Source organism: Drosophila nasuta, chromosome 3 (assembly GCF_023558535.2).
Source record: "Drosophila nasuta strain 15112-1781.00 chromosome 3, ASM2355853v1, whole genome shotgun sequence".
NCBI classification, from domain to species: Eukaryota; Metazoa; Arthropoda; class Insecta; order Diptera; family Drosophilidae; genus Drosophila; species Drosophila nasuta.
Window position 1 is genome coordinate 3,398,251 of NC_083457.1, and position 6,304 is coordinate 3,404,554.

The following is a 6,304-nucleotide window of genomic DNA, read 5'->3' on the forward strand; positions in this document are numbered from 1 at the left end:
AGCAATGCAATGTAGCCAAAAGTTAGTGATGAATTAAACTCTGTCAACTTTAAGTTATTTATTATATACAACTGATTAACTAAGTAAATTAAATTAGAGAAGCAAAACGCATACTTCTTCTACTTAATTTATTAATCGAGAAGCATAAAATCATTTAAAGGAAGGAATGAGTCAATACAATAAACATTTCTGATATTTATTATGAACTAGAAAATTAGAGAAGTAAAAAGTACAATTATTATTTTACTTGTTCTTCATAGAACAAATTAAATTAGGGAAATAAAAAAGTAGAACTATTATTTTACTTGAATTTAATTTGTTATTCAAACAAATAAAAAATAATGAAACAATGACACTCAGAAACCTTTTTCTAAACAAATTAAATTAAAGAGTACAATTATTATTTTACTTCGATTTAATTTCTTCTTAATGAAAACATAAAGTTATTTAATGAGAGTTTTTCCAAGAGTCCTAAATTACTTATTCTGAAGCATTTTTTTCTAAGTTAAATGAATTGGGTTTTCTATATTGCATAAAAACTACTAATAAAAGAAGTTTCATTACTAAGAAATGCATTTGCTAAGTTATACTATAATATTATATATATATATATATATTTAATTTTTGTATCTAATAATTTTTTATACTATTTGTGTTATTTGTTTAACTAAATTTATTGATGTAATTTGCTTTATTTATTTATTGTGCTTATCATTTATATACTTTTTGTAAAACCAGTGTCATCCTCAAGAAAGCTGATTCAGGTATTTATTTTTGGTGGATGCAGCGATTTGTTGCTCTTCGCAGTATTTGTTGCTCATAATTATTACTTCTCTTTTATTGAGCACGCCATACTTAAATCAAGAGAGTGAGACAGAGCAAGAAAAGTGACCAGACCAAGCAACGCATAAGAAGCCACACAAAGCCTTAGTTCTCAAATGGCGGCTTCATTCTACTTCATTCTAGAACTTGGATCTACCAACATAGACACCTGAAACTCGCATAACAAATAATCCACTGCATTACATAGTTATTTTTGCTTTCACTTTTTACACCATCTACCCATAGGATAGACGGGTGTTATAGCTTTATGCCTCCAGAAAATGTGACAAGTTGGCATATTTTTTATTCTATGGTATAGTTAAAATGTAATGTATACCTATATACCTTTGATGTTTTTTAGTATATTAATTTGATAAATTTTAATACATGATTTTATATCAATGTTATAAATATGCATAGTTAATAAATTGTTATATTTGCTGCCATTAACATAATGTATACTCTTGATTTAATTAGTTAGCTATTTATTTAATATACATAATTTCAGAGACATTTTCACAAGTCGTACCAAAAAAAAAACTTAATTACATTAAAAGGATTTTCTGCCTTTACCGATTTTATTCGCGAATCACTTCCAATGTAATATACTCACATATGTATGTGTGTGTGTGTTATGTCTGTATGTAGACGTGCTCGTATATAATTTAGGATCACTCCAAATAAATTGCACATTCAAGAACACACACTGACACACACACGCACACATACACATGCTGCCACACACAAAAGCAGCGGCAAACAAAGGCAACAACGCTGTAATCAACAAAATTACACTAAAATACAAAAATAAATTTGACACGAATGCGACGATGACACAAAAGGGCCACCGCCTTCTTTGTAGAGGTGGGAGCCTCTACTACTCTTTCTGTCTCTCTTTCACACAGTTACCTGTCTCCTTTACGCACACAGGGACTGAGGGACTGAGAGTCGAGCCAAAGCCAAAGCCAACGACAAAGTAAAATGGCACAACGCTCGCAGCGAACATTGTGAAGTTGGTTGCCAGCGAGCACATGAAGAGCTGCTGCTTGCTGTAGATGCTTCACTATCTGCTCTTGTATGTGTAAGTGAGTGTGTGTGTGTGTGATGCGGTGTGCCAAAGTGTTAGTGTGCGTGAGTGAGTGTGGCTCCTGTCATGTGCGACACTTTGTAACATATTTTTTGTCATTTGTTTCCTGTGTGTTTGCCTCTTTTTCGGCGTCACTCGTCACTGACTCGTCCTCTCCCTTCCCCCTTTACGCCATTCCCCCCTCATCCACATACGTATGCTCTCGCCCTCATTGCATGTCAGTTCACATACGCATGCTGTATATACACTTGTGTATATGTGTGTGTGGCTGAAAATGTTACATTGTTTTTGGCACGCAAGGCGACACCGCGATACACACACACACACAAACACACACCTACATATACTCAAGAGCACACTCACACGCAGATGTCTCTGTGTATCAATCAGTTACGAAAAAATACGAAGAAGAAGAAGAAGGGCGTAGCGTTGCCACCACGTTGCCACTTTTGTTGTAATTTTATGGCAACATTTATAACATTTATTTGTATTTTTACGAGCTGAATTGTCTTTGTTGCTTTATTATTATGTCTCACTTGGGAATTTTACGAGTGCCATATACCCAGTCTCCTCCACATCCCCCTCCAACCAATGAATTTTTAAGTGGGCCTCACGCTGGGGGGAGAAACATTTTCCTTATCAACTGGAAAAGAGCAAGAAATAAAATAGTCAATTGAAGCTATTCACAGAGAAAAAAAGGGATTATTTTTATAGTTTAATGTTGTTGTTAAAAGTACAAAGATTTTTTCAAAACTTATGCTTTTAATAATTGTAAGGATTATCATCCAACTTATGCATCATAAAAAGTAAAGTATTCCAAAAAAAAAAAAAAGTTTCTAAAATCAAGAACATTATGATGATTTCAAATGTTCTAGAAATTAAAAACATTAAGATTTTTATGTTCTTGATGCACTTTTTATACCCGCTACCCATAGGGTAGAAGGGTATTTTAACTTTGTGCCTGCAGGAAATGTGTGTAACAAGTAGAAGGAGGCATCTCCGACTCTATAAAGTACATATATTTTTGATCAGCGTCAACAGCCGAGAGGATCTAGCCATGTCCGTCTGTCTATCTGTCTGATCGTCTGTCTGTCTGTCCGTCTGTCCATATGAAACACTGGAACTCAGAGACTAAAAGAGATAGAGCTATAATTTTCGATGGCATTTGTTATTTTATTATTTGTTGGTATATACAATAATAACTATAGTAATTGCGATTCCTGTCGAAGTTATTAAATAAATACTTTTGTATGGACAAAACGCCCACTTACTAAGGGTCTTAGTTGCTTTGGCTGACAATCTAGTATATTGTACCGTATATTTTTATGTATATTTTTAGTTTTTTCGGTATATTTTGAGAATAATACCGCTGTTTTGCTTTGATTCAAAGTGGGTAGCGGGTATCTCACAGTCTGGCACACTCGACTGTAGCTTTCTTACTTGTTAGACTAAAATTCTTAGTTGGTTGGGACAAAATCTTGATTTGAAATGCTTTTTTTCTGTGTAAAAGTAAAACAATTAAACAATTTGGGTTCATATTACTTATGAAATGGTCGCAAATGACACCAACTTTCGTAAAATCTCTTAAGCCCTTGGGATTTGAAATTTGCCGCTCAAAGTTAGCGTAGACACAAACCAGTGCACGATAAAGGGACATGCACCTCTGCAAATGCAGTTTCCCCTCCGTGGTGAGTTTAGCGAGTCTAGCGATTGAACGATCGCACGATCGTATGAGACGAGCTTTGTCGCTTGTCGCTTGGGCAACGAGAGCTCGCATTCATTTCTAATTGAACTACGATCCGAGACGGTTGACATCTGAGTGGTCGAAATTCTGCACATATGATACATCTGCAGAAAATATAATCTGCCAACAACTATTGCATCCATCCACTGGTGCTTTTTGCCATTGAGCAAAATAATTAACACAGCTCGTTCCGCTTGATAAAAGGTAATTATTTCTGCGAGATAATACAATTTTTATATTATTTTTTCGAATCTGTGAGATAATCAAATTTTTATATTATTTTTTCGAATTTTTTTTTCTGTATGTAGCTTATAAAAATTCGTCTAAGCCGTCATTATTCATACAAAAATAATACGGATGAACGGATAGAATCCTAACTCTTGTAGTGGATTTTGATTCCACGAATCCGTCATATTTTGGCCAGCGGAGGCAGACTATTTCGTGTCGTGGACTGGCATCTCTGGGTCTGTTGCCTGCAGAACAAGAACCAAGAAGGCGACAGCATTGGATTGCAGTGCATCTCTGGCCTGAGCACTCTTGTACCACTGTGCCGAGCAGCGCAAGTCTTTCCGCCGTCTCCTCTTCGTCGCAGCATCCTCATCTTCTCCAGTGTGTACCAGTGTAGTGTCTAAAAAACTGTCTAAAATACACTATGACCATAAAAAAAAAATAATAAGTTAACAATAAAAGGTCATACAATCGACGTGTAGTGTACAGGCGCAACAGTGAAGTTGTAAAAGCCAACAAAAAAAACAAATTGGGAAAAAAAATTTTTTAAATAAAAGATAAATATATAATAATTTATTTATAAGAAGATACTTGAAAATATTAAATTGTGATTTGGCACTTATTTTTTTTTGCGCTATCATTTTTTTTTTTTGCTTTCTTCTGTTGCCATTGTGTCCTAGGTCTTAAAGGGTATAGTATGTTCAAATCGAAACATTTTCGTTAATAAATAATTAAATAAATAGTGAAAATAATAAAAAATATTATAAAACCATAACCACAAAATAACACTGTGCTGCAAAACGACAATAATTACAATAAAGTGAGTGCGTCAAACAAAACGAGATATATATACCCTATAAAGTATATAAACAAAAAAAAAAACATTATCAACCAACAGCAACAACATTGTGAAGGCCTTCGTTGTGGAGTTCTGTTCTGGTAAGTGATAAGTCCGGGTCGTCCGAATAAAAGAAGTTCTGATAACAGAAAGATTCGTATATATATATTTACATATATACATACATATGTACATACATACATATGTACATACATACATATGTATGCCTGTTCGGCCACGCAGCAGCTGCCCACAGTTTTGCTTGCACTGTATTTTTGTCCACCTTCTCAAACAGCATATGAGCTGTCGGATGATACCCTAACTTTTGGGTCAATCCTATACTTTTTGTAAATATTTTGTTGTTATTATTGCGTTTTGTTACAGCACAGTGGTTAAAACTTGATTAAAAAATATAAAAAAAATATAAATAATACACAAAATGAAAAATATATATATTTTAAGAAAACTTATTTGTTTAAAAAAAGAAAATAAAAGAAATAAATAAAATAAGAAAACAAAATGTAGATACACCTAGCCATATATTATATAAAAGAACTATGCATATTGTTTTTTTCTAGTAGTGCGCATAAAAGAATAGGTGCCAAAGTTTTTTATTAATTGTTATTATTATGTTGTATTCTCTTCTTCTTATTTTTTGTTGTTGTTGATTATTAGAAGTTAATAAAAAAATGAATACATTAAATTTAGTTCAAACAAACTTACCGAAGAAAACATAATTGTAATGGGTAATAATGAAAACCAATTTTGTTTTTGATAATGGTTGGGTGGGTATAGACCAGGGTGGGGCACCGTACCATCTTATAAGACAACCCCTGCATTTCTTAATTTTATCCGGAATCTTTTTTTTTAGTTGATTAGATAATGTAATTATTCAGATCGAGTCATATTTGCAGATTCGAGTCTGATTAATTCAGTCAGGTTAAGATTATGGACAAGAGCATTGACTCATGTATTTGTTTTTCTTAGAATCAGAAGGGAACCTTTAAGTTTTAATTTGATTAACCGCAAACTTGAACTAGAAAAACCGCAATCGCAAAAAGCGGAAAGTGTGGGCGAATGAAGCTTATCTGGAAGTGTTGTTCTATTATATTATATGTTGTTTTATTATAGCAAAATACATCGACACTGTTATTGTTTTCTTCTGTTGTTAGTCATTCTGTCATTTAAATTGTGATAACGTTGCATTATAATTAATGCTCCTCTTGTGCCACTCTCAATGCGATAACAAATGCTACGAGGGTCACAATTATTATTTTGATTACATTTCTCCAACGAATGCATTGTTGATTCTATTGTCATCTCCATTAAAGTAGTTAATGAAAGTCACTTCATCAACTTTTGTTATATCACACTATGATGATTATATGGAGTCCTGACGACAACAATTTCATTGGTAATGAAATTAGAGAAGATGAGAAAATGAAGCAGATTCTCATGACGAAAATGTAGCAGATGATGATAATTATGATGATGAGGAGCATGAAGAATAATATTAAAAATAATAGTTGAATCATACATTTATAAATTATTGTATTTATTTAATCACGTGTACATCAATGGTATC

The 6,304-nt window shown here is 33.1% G+C and overlaps 1 long non-coding RNA gene across 1 annotated transcript; it reads left to right on the plus strand.

Moving 5' to 3' along the window:
* Positions 1-3,707: 3,707 nt before the first annotated feature.
* LOC132790185 (uncharacterized) lies at positions 3,708-4,772 on the plus strand. The gene is made up of 2 exons (XR_009632782.1): positions 3,708-3,857; positions 3,962-4,772. It is a non-coding gene; the product is annotated as an uncharacterized LOC132790185 (long non-coding RNA).
* Positions 4,773-6,304: the final 1,532 nt, after the last annotated feature.